Source organism: Crassostrea angulata, chromosome 6 (assembly GCF_025612915.1).
Source record: "Crassostrea angulata isolate pt1a10 chromosome 6, ASM2561291v2, whole genome shotgun sequence".
Taxonomy (NCBI): domain Eukaryota; kingdom Metazoa; phylum Mollusca; class Bivalvia; order Ostreida; family Ostreidae; genus Magallana; species Magallana angulata.
In genome coordinates this window covers 1089203-1108139 of record NC_069116.1, presented here as the reverse complement: position 1 = coordinate 1108139, position 18937 = coordinate 1089203, and the positions used below count along the sequence as shown (strand labels likewise).

The following is an 18937-nucleotide window of genomic DNA, read 5'->3' as shown; positions in this document are numbered from 1 at the left end:
AATTTACATCCGCGAAAAAACAAATTTAGAAATAGATATTTTTTGAATGAATTTAAAAACCGAGGGATCCACGAAATAACATCCCCACTAATAGATAAAAAAAACCACAATCCACGAAAATTGGCCACTACAAATTTAAATGATTTTCCAGTATTTCAATACGCTTGTCTTTACATTTAATTTTTGTACATATTTTTGCTGTTTATAGGCATGAGGCAAATTCGTCCTAATTTGTGTTCTTGGTGATGGAGAATTGATTCTAACGATAATTAAATTTAATGTCTACATGATTTATTCTCTCATAAACAGGTTTGAACAGTTTGAATTTATACCTTAATAATCTGATGCGGTTTAAAGATCTAAACGTCATATTGCAATGATATAATAAAAAAAATTGTTTAAATAACTATCACAATCTACTTACCAATACAGCTGTTGTTAACTTCATTGAGGTATTGGTTGACGCAACACGAATTGGACGATAAGCTTTATTGTAAAATTAATATGTTACACTTGTGAAAGTAGTTAATATTTTCACTGCAAATTATTTTAAAAGTAATTAAAAAATATTAACAAGATAGAAATAGCTGATGCTTACTTGTTGCACTCCAAATGTTCCTCAGTATATCGGATGAACAAGAACAAATTGACGAAGCACAAGATCATCCTACAGAAAATTAAATTTTTAGCTTTCATTGTTCTGGTAGACATACTTTGTAGTTTAAAAACAAGGTTCTAAACATCAAATACCTTTTACACATAGTGTACACTTTTTCCTATGTCAATCAGCTAGATGCTATGAATCGAATTAAACTAAAATACACCAAACATTAGGCTGAACAGGAAGAAAATGAAAGCTTTTTTGACTGGGGAAATAGATAGACAAAATCAGTTAGTGATATAATAAATTAGCTAATTAAATTTGAAGTATACGTGTCCATTTAGTTTTTGATATTTTTACAATATAATCTATTACTTCATACTGTTAGTAATTAGAAAAATTGATTTGTATCCAATTTTTGAACTCTTGGGTCACATTCATGCTGTAAGTTGATGAGTTAGAAAAGTTATTTTTTGCTGTTTTTTCCAACAGTCTACATGAACATTAATTGGTGTGTAAGCGTTAAGCTGTCCCATGTTCATAAACGAGACACAGACAGCTAGTAAACATCATTTATTCACTAGGAATAAACTGTAGATACTACAATATAAACAAAATCACTTATTACACAATTGAATGAACTTGTCATTACATAATATAGGTTGGGGAGACCGTTACACATATGTTAAAAGGTCTATCTAATTTAACTCTATTCATTTTCTTGTCACAATACATATAAACCCGTAAGTATGAAAGTAAACAAGTATGCACTGAACTTCATGTAAATTAACTGATATTAAATCTAGTAAAAGCTCCAATACATATCGTAGATATGAAAAACATGTTTGTTTACTGCACGAAGTACACATAGCCCATTTAAATAGTAAAATATACCTTAATGGAATTTTATACAAGTTAAAGTGCATAAGAAAGAAATAAACTGTTCTTAACTCTATATGTTATTTTAAAAAATACAAAAATACATACACTGTGGGGTCTCTATGTCACCAAAAACCTGATGGAACGTGGTTCCGACAATTTGTGCATGGCGCTTGTGGAGCGGAGGTACTATAATGAACTCTGAACCGGTTATGTACATATAAATCCGGATTATAAATGAACATAATAAACAATTCCGGAATGATTCCAGAACACTCCCCACCTAATATTGTCACAATATTACCCTTTATATAAAAAATTGTAACAATTTAAGACAAGATAAAATAATAGTATTTAAGCATTAAGGATTAAATACATTTATTGAAGTGGAATTCAACTTTCTTTTTTCAATTTACGCGCTTGATAGATAGCACCTTAGGTCCTCGGCGGTTTCCGCTTATTATCACTACGCTGCATCTTCATCGGGTATGGTTATTAGTCATACCATATATGACGTCATCCCAGTTTTCCAGAAACAATTCAGGTAGGTGGATGGGCTTTTTCTCTCGGGGGTTTTAATGACATAAGGACTTATTTTTCGAATAATTTTTTCTATAGTGCTTTAATAGTAAACTTTAAGGACAGGTTTAATTCCCTATGATATTTGTTTTACTCGATGCACGATTTATCGGTGGATGCTGGGTGGATTTAATTCCGTCGTTAAGCTCGTGCAAGAGCAATGGCAGATCGGATAAACCCCAACTTTTTGCTGGAATTGACACTATTATATCATAATCTCAACTTAACCAGATTAATTAATTTTCATTTCTGTTTCATTTGTGAGAGCCATGCCTAAAAGAAAAGCAACACATGCACATGTTGGCCCAGCACGTGGCGATAGGCCCAAGCGGAAGCAGGCGACAACGCCGGCACCAGCAGAGCCTCCGGTCCCAGCGCTCGGCCTCACCGACGAACAACTTCGTCATTTAGCTGAGGAAGTTGCCTCGAGGATTGAGCCAAGAATCGGCGCCCCCTCAGCAGGCAACACCCCCTCGATGGTTAACATCCCCACAATGGATAACATCCCCGCAAACCTAAGTGACCCCTTTGAGCCAGAGCCAGGTAATTCGTTCGTTGATATAATGAATTTAGAGCATTTGCCACAACCTGCAAAGGGCATTTCGAGCATTGATGACCATTTAGGCTATAATGTTCCTAACAATCTTAAAGTGCAAATTGCAAACGATCAGTATGTCAATTTAGGCAAATTATTGATCAACAACCAAGACCCCAATGATGATGTTCAATTCTTGACATGTAGTAATGGCACTGTCTCGATGTCTCAAAAGTCAAAGGCGAAACCAATAACTTCTATTCAAACGTGGGTAGACGCCTTTTTAATCTTTGCCAGTATATATGTAACCGCTCACCCAGATTGTGCCACCGCCCTTTTTAAATATATGCACACTGTCCGCTTGGGGGCATCTGGGACAAACCATTTGGGGTGGAGGGAATATGATGTCCAGTTCCGACTTAAAAAGGAACGCAACCCTTCTATTTCATTTGCCTCGGTGGATAGTGAATTATGGCTTATTTACATGCATCAGTTACTTCAAATCCAATCCTCCTCTAGGGCGTCAGAACCAAGACCATTTAAGTGCTATGATTTCAATTACAAGGGGTTATGTCAGAGAAACAATTGCTTTTACAAGCACCAATGCCTCCATTGTGACAAGAATCACCCCGCTACAAAATGCTTTGCTAATAAAAATCGTTTAAACTTTAGATCTGCAGGCATCCAGCAGGCACTGCGACCACAAGCACCGGGAACAGCCCCCAGTCGCATGCCAGCCACAACCACCAAGTCAATTAGACACCCTTAATATTGCTGCTACCCCAATAGACGTTAATAAATTACGAGAACTTTTACTAACATACCCCAATACACTGGCTGCACATGAATTAATTCAGGGTTTTTCTACAGGGTTCAAACTGTGTTATGAGGGTCCTAGAATTTCTACAACTTGTCATAATCTCAAATCCCTAAATGGTCTTGAACATGAAGCAATGAAGTTGATTAATAAGGAAGTCTCGTTAGGTAGGGTCGCTGGTCCATTTTTTAAATCACCATTCACCAACCTTAGGCTGTCGCCCGTTGGCTTGGTGTCAAAAAAAGATGGTTCATTTAGGTTAATCCATCATTTGTCATATCCACAGGGATCTAGTGTAAATGATTTCATAGACCAGTCATTTAGCTCTGTGAAGTATACATCATTTGATGAGGCTCTCAATATGTTGGCTAGTTTAGGACAGGGGGCATTTGTTTCTCGTTTAAATATCAAAAGTGCTTTTCGGTTATTACCTGTTCATACCTCAGATTTCAGTTTGCTTGGTTACAAGGTTCAAGGCAGTATTTTTATTGATAAATGCCTCCCATTTGGCTGCTCTGTAAGTTGTTCGAAGTTTGAAAAATTCTCAACATTTTTAGAATGGGCCTTGAAAGAAAAATCTCAAAGTACTAATGTTGTACACTATTTAGATGATTTCCTGCTTGCTGGTAGATCTGGTACACAAGAATGTTCACTGTTGATGGCTGATTTTCTTGAAATTTGTTCAGACTTAGGGGTCCTGTTAACTAAAGAAATCAAAGTACTGAAGAACTGACGGGAGTTGATTTTGTCGATGTTTATTTATTTTAAAATCAATGATATGTTATTTGGCATGACAAGTACATGTATACGTAGTTTCTAATTTGAATTACGCATATTTTTATAATATGAATTTTTGAACTTTTTCGACTAGAATGTCGAGAAACTTCCATATGAATCATGTTAAATAATATTTAAAGATAAAATTAATTCAATCAAACTATGTATCAGTGGTAGAAATATTTCTCGAAAATTGTATGGATCCAAGCAATTATTTTATATTGAACTCTAGTCTCGTTCAACCAAACGCTCGGCTGACACCATTAATCTCCGACAAGGGTTTACGGAGACAGCCGAGCGTCGAGTTGAACGAGACTATATTGAACTCTGGCGTAGGAATACATACGACTACAAAAAATATTTAAATTGTTTGTACCATTTAAAATATGACTATTTTTAAGGTATTTGTAAATAATTTTCGTTTAAAAAAATGCTTTAGCATACATTACATCGAATTCATCAATTATTTTTAAGAACTAAGTCTTGTCAGGAGCAATGATTTGTGCTGAGGTCCAAACACTGTTTCACTTTCGGTTTGTCCGCGTGACTGCATAGGAGAGTTGATTAAAAATCAACTCCCAAAAATTGTTGGGCCCACAACCCTTTTAATTTATTAAGGCCTTGAAATTGATACTCAAAATATGACTGTCAAGATACCCAAAGAAAAACTTATCTCGCTAAGGTCCCAGTTACAGAGCATTGCTATCCAAACAAAGGTAACTTTAAAGCAGTTGCAAGAGTTAACAGGCCTCCTTAATTTAGTGTTAGGGCTATCCCCGCTGGTCGAGCATTTATTAGGCGAGTATATGACGCATCATGTGGCTTGAAAAAGCCACACCATAGACGGCGTGTCAATAATGAAATGAAGGAGGATATATATACTTGGTTATTTTTCCTTAATCGATTCAATGGAATAACTTCATACAGACAAGTTGACTGGGCCAATGACTGTGATTTAGAATTGTTTACTGATAGCGCAGGTAACCCTGATTTAGGTTGTGGTGCAGCATTTGGGTCTCACTGGGTGTACTTGTTGTGGCCTCAAAAATGGAAGTCTCTTAATATTTTCTCAGACATAACTTTTTTGGAGCTTGTACCAATAGCAATGGCATTTGCAGTGTGGGGAAGGGAACTTCTTGGGAAAAAGGTAATCCTTCATACCGATAATCAAGCATTGGCCATCATCTTGAACACCAAAACATCTAAATCAAAACTGGTCATGCACCTGCTTAGACCTCTAATCTTGCAGAGATCTATAACATACAGTTAAAAGGGGTGCACATTCCAGGTGTACATAATGTTAAGGCGCCTGGATCAGCGCAAAGACAATCGTATGCCAATTACCCTTGATATTTTGAAGGCGTTAGTTCAAGTCTTGGCATTAGTCTGCCGCTCACTTTATGAAGCAACCTTGTTTACAGCCATCTTTGTGACAGCTTTCTATAGTTACTTTAGGATTGGGGAATTGGTTCAGAATTCAATCACTGACATTGGTCATGCCGTCCAGTTGCAGGATATTACATTCGGCACTGATAACAAGTCAGTAACCATTAACTTAAAGCATTCTAAGACAGACCAGGAGGGGAGGGGTGCTGTAGTTAATATTAAATCTGTCGACAAACATCTATGTCCAGTGTTGTCTCTACGCAAATTCTTAAGATTAAGACCAAAAGCCATGGGTTCCCTATTTTGTCATGTCAATGGGGCACCAGTAACGCGTTACCAAACAGCTTCAGTTTTCAACCAGTCCCTAGTAAGGTTAGGGTTAGATACACAAATTTACAAACTGCACTCATTTCGTATAGGAGCGGCCACACATGCATGGTCCACTGGTAAGGGTAAGGAGCAGATTGCTCAAGATGGTAGATGGACCTCAAATTGTCTTTTTAGGTATATCCGCAAATAAACCTCTCTTTCTGTGTTGGTTAACATGTACCTTAACTCTGTAAACCCATTGTAGAAATTGTATGTCTCAACCTAAGATCTTTTGCAGAACCTAGAAGAATATGGATTTTAGGCTCATCTATCATAAAGCATGCTTTTGTCCATGTTAAAAATTCCCACATTGGAAGTAACCTCCAGCTTCATAGACACAATGCTTCAGTGTTGTGGCAGGGAATGGGGGAAATGAGATCACATCAGTTAATCCGCAAGGTAAGGACCCTCTTGACATATGAGGAAGCACCTTACATACTGGTCATCCACTGCGGAGGGAATGACATTGGTCAAATTCTTAAATCTGTTGAACTAAGAGCCACTATTAAGAGAATATTGGATAAGCTTCTTGTGCTCTTGCCAAACACCGTATTAGTCTGGTCACAGATCCTACCACGGCTTCACTGGCGGGGGGAGATTGACCATCAAGCCCTAGAAAAGGTTAGAGTGCGTATCAATAGCCATATAGCCACATATTTAACGTAAATTGGGGGGAAGTACATAAGATACCCTGAGCTTGACATTGAGGACCCTACGCTGTACAAGGATGGTGTTCACCTTAACCATTTAGGCAATGACCTATTTATTAATAGGTTACAACAGGGCTTGCAATCTTTTTTTTAGAAGATAAGTGCTTAAATGTATCACCAAGATGGAATGAACACGGGCCATGGCTGATCATGTAGTAGTTGCGCGCTTATAAGTGTTATGTGCGTGGCTTCACCTTGCACACCTTCAGTCAACCACACCCACCCATCTAACTTGCCAGCAAATTTAATGATTTTTCTTCAGCTTAGTGAGCTATCTGGTGGCAATGTTTATGTTAATTTGTAGATCTCTGATTTAGGGACGCCATTTGGGGTCCCTCATTTTACCTCAAATTCGTATTTTGGAGGGTTTGGATTCCCTCATTTTTTAATTTACTTTCTTGGGGATGCCCAATTTTAAGGCTCCCTCATTAATTGAAATTTTATTCAGAGATGCCCATTTACAAGGCATTTAGTTTGAATGTCTGGCTCCCCCCTTGTTTGATGGGGATGTCTGATTTAGACTCCCTCAATTTTTATTTAGGGATGCCAGCCTAGGCTCCCTCATTTATTGAAATTTTATTCAGGGATGCCCATTTACAAGGCATTTAGTTTGAATGTCTGGCTCCCCCCTTGTTTGATGGGGATATCTGATTTCGACTCCCTCAACTTTTATGTAAGGATGCCAATCTAGGCTCCCTCAATTTATTGATATTTTTCATTTATTTCCTCTATGTTCCAAATTCACGGTACATTTTTCTTAACAGACGTGACTGGCCTCCTCTTTGATTTGGGGATACAATTTGTCCTCCCTTTACTATGGTAAAGTACTTAGCTTGTTTGTTTGGAAATTTGATTATTCAGGCATCTCTCGCTCCTAGCTCCTGTAATACTTAAGCGCAATCACTTTTGTGTGTTTTGTTTTCTTCAATTATATGGTCAAGATTATTATTGGTCTAAATTACACTCCACATTCTGCCCTACTGGTGGCTGTAGCATAGTCTCGTGGCGGAATTTGGCTTACCAGTAGTGCTCATTTCAGATTAAATATATGGACGGTTTAATTTTAGTAAGGCTATGTTTAAAGATTTGCCACCAAGGTGTACGTCTGTTCCCAGGGTACACCTAGTGACAATTATTTTCATACCTACATATACTTTTTATAACTTAAGCAGCCATTGCCATTATCGCCAATAAACTCATCTCCAGTATTGTTGTCTTGGTTGTTACTCTGACTTTATATATTTAATTTCATCTACAATAATAGTATTTAAGCATTAAGGATTAAATACATTTATTGAAGTGGAATTCAACTTCCTTTTTCTCAATTTACGCGCTTGATAGATAGCACCTTAGGTCCTCGGCGGTTTCCGCTTATTATCACTACGCTGCATCTTCATCAGGTATGGTTATTAGTCATACCATATATGACGTCATCCCAGTTTTCCAGAAACAATTCACCCTCCCTCCACACCCAAATTTCAACTCTAATCAACTTTTGTATTTAAGAAAGAGCCATTTTAGATAAAATTGTTACTTATGAATGTTGATCTATTTTTTATGTTGTACTGGTTTTTCTGCGCTTCTGCTCTTGGATTTCATTTCAGGTACCCCCACTTCACAACAAACCGTCATGGCTGCTATTCTTGGACGTCTACTGCCTTTCAAGCTGTTTGCCGATTGCGGATTTTGGCTTACCAGTAGTGCTCATTTCAGATTAAATATATGGACGGTTTAATTTTAGTAAGGCTATGTTTAAAGATTTGCCACCAATGTGTACGTCTGTTCCCAGGGTACACCTAGTGACAATTATTTTCATACCTACATATACTTTTTATAACTTAAGCAGCCATTGCCATTATCGCCAATAAACTCATCTCCAGTATTGTCGTCTTTGTTGTTACTCTGACTTTATATATTTAATTTCATCTACAATAATACAATTTACATAGAAAATACATGTGATCAATTTTCAGCCAAAATCAAATGGTGCAGTGACAAGGATAACATCACCATAAAATGTGAAAAAGAATGATTGTCATAACATTGATCATCATTTTATGCCTAATTCAATTGTTCTTCACAATGTCACATTAAAACTGAATATGAGAGTACAGTAAATGTTCAACAATAAACATCTGTTCAATGAGGCGAATTAGTTCACTGATAGGTCTCATATAAGTACATGGTTTCCAATTCACAATAAGGCGTACGCGGACTTTTCGCACAAGTTCATCAGCACTTTGGATAACTTCCTCCACAAGTCCCACAGGCCACTGGCATCGCGCTATATCTTTATCTCTAACGATCACAACATCCCCAGGTTTAAGGTTTGGTGTTTCAGTGGTCCACTAACGGCGAGACTGTAAGGTATGAAGATATTGATCATTCCACTGCTTCCAGAAGAAATCGGAAAGAACGTGTACTTGTTTCCACTGTTCTTTATACAGGTCACGAATGCTAACATTCACACAGGTAGAGAAATGTCCCGATATTTTCTGATTCAATAGTATTGCAGCTCAACACAAAAGGCATATCTGGATCGCTTGATATCGTAGTAATCGGTTTAGAGTTCATGATTGCTCTCACTTCGGCCATCAATGTACTAAGAACCTCATGAGTGAGATTCTTTCCCTTTGGTCCTAATAGTAGAGCATCTAAGATACGTCGCGTTACCCCTATCATCCTTTCCTCCCATGTGGGAAGAGTGAGGGGCGTTAAAAATCCACTTTATCTTTGACTGGTCTAAGAAGTGCTTTACTGGACCTTGTATCACGTCTATGTTAAGATCTCCGGTAGCTCCAATGAAATTTGTCCCACGGTCAGATCGCAGTTCACAAACGTTTCCACGGAGGGCAATAAATCTTCGTAATACATTGATGAATGATGAGCTTGACATGGATTCCACCAGCTCGATATGAACAGCTCTTGTCGTCAGACACGTAAACATAATAGCCCATCGCTTGCTTTCAGCAACACCTCCTCTAGTTTTACGTGTCACAATCGACCAGGGGCCAAAGGTATCCACACCTACAGCACTAAACGGAGGTCATGGAGTTACTCTAGATGATGGTAAATCTGCCATCTTCTGAGACATCAAGTTTCCACGTAATCTTTTACACACAACACACTTATGAATCACTGATGAAATCAGTTTACTTGCACCAATCACCCAGTAGCCATTATTCCTTATGACACCCTCCGTAATGTGCCTTCCCTGATGAGCACCTGTTTTTTCATGGAAATGTAGCACAATCAATTTTGCAACATGCGATTTCCTAGGAAGGATAATTGGGTTCTTTTGCTCCATTGGAAGTACACTAAGGTTTAATCTGCCTCCTTTTCTCATAATACCGTCCTGATCCAAATATGGGCATAGATTCCTTATTGAGCTGTCTCGAGGCAATGGTTTCTGGTCTTGTAAACACAAGAGTTCTTCTAAGAAAAACGTTTTCTGTGTTTCTTTCACAACAAATAGTTCACTTTCTTGTTTTATGGCTAAAGAATCGAATGTCATATGCTTCCATTTTCTAGCAACTGTTTTTAGCACTGTAACTGCAGATATTAGGGAATTCCATGTAGAAAATCTCTCAAAACGATTTGTGAGGTCCGCGGTCTTCAACACTATCTTGTTAGCATTTATGCGGATTTCTTTATCTTAACGAGGGTTCACGAGTGGAAAGTATTCTTTTACAAGGTCTTTGCTGATATGCAGAAATTCAGGTCCTTTAAGCCACTTACAGCTCAAGTCTTCAGCTGTACTTAATCCCCGTGTTCCTACATCAGCTGGGTTTTCCTCAGATTTTACATAATTCCACTGGGAAGGGCTAGATGATCGTAAAATGCGTTCCACACGATTGGCCACGTAGTTGTAAAAACGTTTGGTATGATTACTGATGTAACCTAGCACAATCTTGCTGTCGGAATAAAACCATGTGTTGACAAATGTAATGTTTAAATGTCTCTTAACAGTTTCTGCTATTTCAAATGCCATAAGAGCAGCGCAAAGTTCTAATCTTGGCATTGAATGTCCACGTAAAGGGGCCAATTTCACTTTGCCAAACACAATTGATACTTCACTCCTTCTCATCTGGAACTTTGATGTATGACACTGCTGACACTGCTTGTTCGGAGGCATCACAAAATACATAAAGCTCTACATGGTCACAAAGGCTCAAAGATTTTGTGATATACATTCGAGGAATGGAAATGTTCTGAAGTGATGATATGGACCTTTTCCAAGATTCCCATCGATGTACATATGAACTATCGACATCATCATCCCAATCACATTTTGTCGTAATTTCGCGAAGGATGATTTTTCCACAAATGACGAGTGGTCCAATGAATCCAAGAGGATCATATATGCTGTGCAACATAGACAGATAGCCACGTCTAGTGTTTGGTTTCTCTGGGAAGTTGACATCAAACAGGAAACTATCAGTTGATAAATCCCATAATAGACCAAGACTATGGTGTACAGGAAGAAGGTCTTTCTCTAAATCCAGTTGTTTGATTTCTTTACTCAGGTCTTCTTTGGAGAAAGCTAACATCACTTCTGTATTGTTTGATGCAACTTTGTGGAGATTGATGTTACCATTGGTTTTCAACGCAGTCCGAGTTCTTTTCAATAGGTCGATCGCTTGCGAAGCATTTGGAACAGATGTTAAGGCATCATCTACATAGAAGTTGTTATTCACAAAGTCTTTGATATCTTGCTCGGAATTCTCCACACTTTTGCTTAATCCAAAGATAGCCACAGCCGGCGATGGACAATTTCCAAAAACATGTGCACGCATGCAATATTCCACAAGATGCTTACTTGGATCATTGTTCTGGTACCACATGAAGCATCAATAATCCCTGTGGTCTTCCCGTACAAGAAATGAGTAAAACATCTGTTCAATATCTGCTGATATTGCAATGGAATCTTTTCGGAAACGCAGCAGAACACCAACTAAGTTGTTAGTCAAATTGGGTCCTGTAAGTAGAACACTATTGAGTGATGTTCCTTTGTATGTTGCAGATGAGTCAAAGACTCCACGTATTTGGTCTGGTTTCTTAGGATGGTAAACTCCGAATAATGGGAGATACCACACTTCTTGTCCAACTTCAAGTTCTGGGGCAATTTCTGCAGCGCCACTCTGAATAACTTTTTCCATGAATGTAAAAAAGTGCTGTCTTTTCTCACAGTTTTTATAAAGACTGTTATCTAAAACTATAGCTCTCTTGAGGGCCATAACTTTGTTACTTGGTATTGCTGGCTTATCCCTCTTGAACGGCAGAGGTGCTGTCCAGTTTCCTTCTTCTAGTTTCATTTCATTTTCCATAATATGAATAAACTCACGATCGTCGACCGAGAGGCTAATTTCCTCATCATCTTTGTGTTTTCTGAATATATCTAGCTCCCCATCTACTGACTGGATGTGAATTTGAAGGTCTTTGTCACATGGTTGAAATATTGTAGGTCGACCGTTTGGTAAAATGTTAGTTTTGAAACTTGTTACACTGAGATCCCTCACACTGACTTCAGGTAGGAGTTTACCATTCAAACAGACGTCACCAATGATGACCCAACCAAAACATGTCTTCTGAGCAAATTGATGGTTTTTTGGTCCTGTTATCTGCTGATAAACATAATGTGCGTCTGTTAAATCTCTTCCAATAAGAAGTCCAATTTGATGATTTAGATCATATTTCGGAATTTCCGAAGCAATAGAACGAAGGTGCGGGTAATGATATGCGATCTCTGGGGTAGGAATTTCTTAGACGTCTTGTGGAATACTTCGACATTCAATGAGGGTTGGTAGTTTCAACACTGTCGATGAGTCAAGAGACTGTACAATAAATCCATGAGCTTGACGACCAAGAGTTTGTCCTCTTCCAGAACATGACATTAAATTATACATTAATTCGTTTCCTTTCATACCAAGAGAGTCCATTAACTCTGTAGTTGCTAATGTTCTATTACAATGTCCATCTAAAATTGCATACACAGTCACAGATAATTCTGGGTGATTTTCTGGGTACACTTGGACTAACACAAGAGCGTCCATGGAAACCATCACATATAGAAGTACACTTTGAATCAACAATGAATGCTTCACTCTCCCCACCTTGCACCGATTGAGGAATATCTTGATTTCTAGGCTTTATATGCATAGCAGTCACATGATTGCCGCTGCCACATTCTTTACACTTAATGTAAGCTCGGCAGTGTTTTTTATTATGAAATTTTGTACGTAAACACCGGAAACAGAGTTTATTTTCTGCTACATATCTGCGACGTTCTTCCATAGGTTTCCTCATGAAGAGTTGACATTCATCAAGATTATGCGAAATTGCATGTGGATGTAAAGAACACATTTCTTTTCTGATGTTTTCTTTTTCTTCCTGCACTTCAGTTTTTCTTGACATTACTGTTGCTGGTCTCCTGGTGAATCTTTGTTTATCCATTCCTACGGGTGATGAAGATTCAAATGAAAAGCTTGGGTCATTCAAAGATATGCTAAGTTCATGAATGAATTTTACAAACTCCTGGAAAGGTAGATATGGAACAATGTTTTGAATCTTATATATAACAGCACGATCCCTCCATTTGTTTTGTAAGTTTTCAGGCAGCTTGCACACGATTGGATTGACACCAATTGGGGTATCATAATACGACAAAAGCATGGCATATCTATCATTGTTTTTATGACACTCTATTTCTGCCAATAGATCTGCAAGGTTATATAACTGTGTGTTGTCCTTTGGTAAGGTAATCACTGGAAATTTCTGTACTTGAATGCGCAGTTTTGATTCTATCAATTCGGGGGATCCATAACATTTATCCAATCTCTCCCATATCTTCTAAAGAGCTATTTACTGGTTACTTGAACTGTAGATTCAGGTCCGAGCCATCGTAACAGCAAGTCTATTTCTTCTAAATCACTTAAGGTGGCTTCAGATACAATAGTCTTGAATGTCCCTTTCCATACGTTGTATGAGGAAGGGTCATCATCATATCTTCTAAGTCGTTGTGAAACTAAGTCTTTTTTCAATAAAAAACAGTTAATAGTATCACTAGTCACCGCACTGTCAATAACACTAGACGAAATAGGTTGATATTGATGCCGCGGTGTAAACGTAGAATCCAAGTGCGGTTGTGCTATAGGAGGCGGTCTGTACGACTGTGAAGTTGGTGTAAACCTAGGTTGCATAACCTGAGGAGGGAACCTAGGTGGTAACGGTTGAGGTGTATACCTCGGCTGCATCAATTGTGGCAAGTATGCCTGTCCAGGATATTGCATAGGTCTCGGAGGATACATAGCCATCACAGGTTGAGAAACTGAATGCTGCGGCGTTGAAGTCGACGACTTCCGAAGTGCGGCACTGCTGGAGCAGGAACTTGTCTTGGTAGTTGCTGGTTTACAATATGCTTAGATGCTTGTCCAATATACCTGTCTTGTTCTTCTTTCTGTGATTCAGGTTTTACTTGTTTCGGACCCAAAGTTATTTTTTCTACATACTCTCTGGATTTATCGACACTGTTTATCCTCGGTAACCCCAAATCACATACAAGTCCTTCATCTTCCATCATTTCAAATTTTACCTTCGACTCTGCAAGCCCCAGTTCTCCCTGACACTTCAACAATTCTAACTCATTTTCTAAATCTTCTTGTGCTTGTTTGTATTTAGCAACATTCAAGTTTTCTTCCATGATCAATTTGGACTTTGACGCTTTAATTCAATAGCTCTCTCTCTGTTATTTTCAACTTTGTTTTAGCTTCTTCTTATTTCTGAAGGGATTTAATGCTTAATCTACTTGACGTTGACTCTTCATCTGTTTTCTTCCTTGTTTGTGAAGGTTTCAATTTTTGTAAACACTGAATAACATTGTCATGAAATGGAGTAAAACACTGGTTCATCAAATCTAGTTCTTTGAAACTTTCTTCATTCTTCTGTCTTTTCAAATATTCACAACACTCATGGTATGTATTCTCATAATTTTTCAAATTAGCTTCACTCCTATCACACACTTTAACAAGAACTGCTGAATCGGATGTTGAAGTAGATTCAAGAATGTCAGAATTAATTCTTTTTTTCTAATTTAGCCAACTTGCTTTTCTGCTTGTTGAGATTTTCTAAATATAGTTCATTTCCTTTCTGTGTTTTCTCATGTAAACGACCTGAAGTTTTTGGATCTTTCTCCTCCATTTCCATGTTTCCTTGATCATCCAAGTGTCCTTGCTTATCCTTCTCCCTTTCATGTGTAGACATCTTAGGATTGGTGAAGGCTGAGTACCAGTTATCTACTATGCTGTTCCATGTTCAGAAACGAGTCACAGACAGCTAGTAAACATCATTTATTCACTAGGAATAAACTGTAGATACTACAATATAAACAAAATCACTTATTACACAATTGCATGAACTTGTCATTACATAATATAGGTTGGGGAGACCGTTACACATATGTAAAAAGGTCTATCTAATTTAACTCTATTCATTTTCTTGTCACAATACATATAAACCCGTAAGAATGAAAGTAAACAAGTATGCACTGAACTTCATGTAAATTAACTGAAATCAAATCTAGTAAAAGTTCCAATACATATCGTAGATATGAAAAACATGTTTGTTTACTGCACGAAGTACACATAGCCCATTCAAATAGTAAAATATACTCAAAGTGCATAAGAAAGAAAAAAACTGTTCTTAACTCTATATGTTATATAACAAATACAAAAATACATACACTGTGGGGTCTCTATGTCACCAAAAACCTGATGGAACGTGGTTCCGACGATTTGTGCATGGCGCTCGTGGAGCGGAGGTACTATAATAAACTCTGAACCGGTTATGTACATAAAAATCCGGATTATAACTTAACATAATAAACAATTCCGGAATGATTCCAGAACAGCGTTCTAGTATCTATAAATCTAATGGACTGCTAGGGTACTAAAATAACTTTGATATGATATTAGCATGTTTTATCGTCATAAAGATATAATTTGTCCCAGCTGTTTTAATTTTTTTTACATTAAACAAGAGAAACTAGGATGGTTATGAAATTTTGAATATATGTTAGTATTTTCAAATTGTTTGGTCAATACATAAACGTCATGAATTTGTAATGCACAGAGCATTGATTTAGTCTCATTCACACAAGAATGTCATACAAGTTTAGCAGCATCCTTCCTTTTTAAGAAAATTTTTGATGTACTAGACAGTGAATGTTTTTTTGAACCCGGATGAATTTCTACGAATTTTAAGGAGATAACGCACAAATACACCCGATAACTTAATTTTTTTATCTATATATTCCCAATGCCATTTTTAAAAGTTAATACTTTTTTATTCACTTTTTCCTTTTGAATTAAACAAAGGGAATACGAATAAATTTACTTTTCTAAAAATTCATATCTTTTGTAGTCTCCACTTAAAATTAAATACATTGTTAAGTAAATCCCTGATTATGCAAGGTACTTTATATTGAATTGTTTTTGTTATTCTTAAGGTTAAATCTACGCATACTATAATTTACGTCAGTGAAAATTCAGGTTTAAGCTTGATAAAAGTAAATTTTAATGTTGTAAATAACAATTATGAATTTTTAAATATCTATCTAGAATGATGTTTCTGTTTTCCCAAAATATGTGTAAGTTCGTTCGAGTGCTTTCCTATTAAGCTAACATTTCTAGTTGGGGTATTTAAACATATTTTTAAGACTTGTCTCGATACAAATACTAATCTAAAACTTTATTTTTTATCAGTTTCGTTCTATGCTAGTTCTAAATAAGGATTGTTAGCTACTAGTAACTGGCTACGAAGTGATCAAAAAATAGCTACTAGTAACTAGTATGAGATGAAAGAAAAGTTACATTGGTGTCTATACATTTGTCTCAAAACAATTTACTGTAGCTAAGGTGCTAAGTAAATCGTCTTCCATTAAATATTTTTATGACATCATGTTTTATTTGTCTTTGGCTTCATATAATATTAACACTGTCGTTTTTGAGATTTTGATTCGCTAGATTTTATTTCACTATAATGACGAAATCACAAGTGTTTTACATTATACTTCTATTAGTGTGTTTTAAATGCTCTAGTTATAATATAAGTAACCTGTATATTTATACACCTTAAATTATTAAGTGTGAAAAAAATTATGCAAAAATTATAGGACAATGCTATTTCAGTTTCTGTTAGTAGTATATATGATTGTGTAATTGTATAAAATCAAACAATACTTATTACAGCCCTATTATACAGTCACATGACCCATGAAAAGTGTATGGCATAATCACGATTTTAATATTTTTATTCTCTTTAGAAAAGTTATTATAGCATTGAATGATTAATTTTGACGTCGTCGTGTCAATAACTGCCGTCAGGTGAGCAGACAAATTGAATAACGCGCGTTAGCGCGTTATGATAATTTGTCTGCTCACCTGACGGCAGTTATTGACACGACGACGTCAAAAATAAATCATTTAATGCTTATATTTACATTCTCTTACTGAAGAAATCAATTGTTTACTTATATAAAGCGATATAAAGTGCAGAGCACGGAGGGAGTGAATAAGTAACAGCAAGAACAGCTGTTTTGTAAAACCGGTTTCAACTGGTTTTCACATAGACTGTTGAGATGAGATAGACGAGCATGAAAATATAATCCATGATAAATAACTCTTGAAATGTTGCTTTTAACAATAAAGTCAACTTTTTTGTTGAATAATTATAAAACATGATGTTTTGACAACATTCATGAAATGCATTTTTTAACCGATAACATAGAAATCACTGTTTGAGAACTACTTATGTAAATTACTCGTAAATTCATACGCGGTGAATAGATGTTGCATTTAGAGGCATTTAAACATCACGGAATTTAATGGAAATACACAGTAGAATGTGAATATTGCCAAATAAACGGCTCCTTTACAGTTTCTCGAATTTTTGAATTATGAGGTTCAAGATATATCTAAGAATAATGTCCGGTACTGAAAATGTATCAACATCATTTAGACAAATTATATTATCTAAAACACGCGGTAATACAAACATCGTTTTTTTTAAATTATATCAAACACATCATGTGTTTTCTCTCGCCACCTGAATTGACTTTGCGATATTGTTTGAAGGCAGCGAAATGTAATTCAACTCTTAAAAAGAATAGATTTTCATCCATTGTAACATTAAACGGAACTTTTAAACTTTTTGTTTATACGAATAACATTTGTTGAATTGACAAATACCGACTGAAAGACCAGTTATCAGATGATTTATAAATGACGACCAGGTTTAACATCTGTTAATTTAAATTGTGTTTTTGTGTGTTAATGTCAAATTATGTTTTTTAATATCATCAATTTATAAGCAACCAATGCTAATCAACCAAAAAAAATAAACAAAAGACTCTCCCCGAAAAGAAACTCAGTCAATTCAAGGACACCACACACCCAAGACCCTCCTGCCATCGTCAAATTGCCTGTCTCTCGAGTATTGCTATCCTGACTGGAAGCCCCGGACTCACAGGTCTCTCGCTTCCAGTCTACGATCACTTCTTGGACCGAAAATTACTAAAAATTCGTCTGTTACACACATGACCGTCCAGAGGAAAATTTTCCTCTAGCGCCCACAGTCTGTAGTACAGGAATTAGCATCAAACTCCCTTATGCACTTAAAATAACACACTGTGACTAATAAAGTCCCAAAAAACAAACAAACATACGACAATTACACTAAGAACTAAATTACCAGCAACATTTATAAAATAATAACAAAACGACCTAGCTTACCGGCTAGGAAAACATGTGCCCGGCTAACAGAATCTAGAATTCAATGGCTACCCGTTTCTCGCCAGTATTATAACTAATTGAAGATATTCATCATATCTTAAATCAGGAATTGCAAAACGTAGCACTCAGCTAATGTCGTTACCGGACCCTCTTCTGACCACTACGCACAAACTGGTAACTTTAAATACTCGCTCTAAAAATAGCACATTCACCCGACACCCGTCACTCACAAACGGTAACCCGTTTATAACAAAAACACAAATATAAACACCATTATATACAAATCTAAATCAACTGATCACAAACGCCCTTATTTATTTACCAATGTCCATTGTAAATAAATAACAGATAAAGTTGACAAGACTTATATGTCGACCGCGACAAGAGATCTGCCATCTTGTTGTTTGCCCCAGGGCTATGCTTAACAGTAAACCTATATTCCTGCAATACCAAACTCCAACGTATGAGTCTTGGATTGTGTTTTCATAGTCTTAAGCC

The 18937-nt window shown here is 36.6% G+C and overlaps 1 pseudogene; it reads left to right on the top strand.

Moving 5' to 3' along the window:
• Window positions 1–1900: 1900 nt before the first annotated feature.
• On the top strand, window positions 1901–4088 carry LOC128189736 (uncharacterized; annotated as a pseudogene).
• The last annotated feature ends 14849 nt before the right edge of the window (window positions 4089–18937 follow it).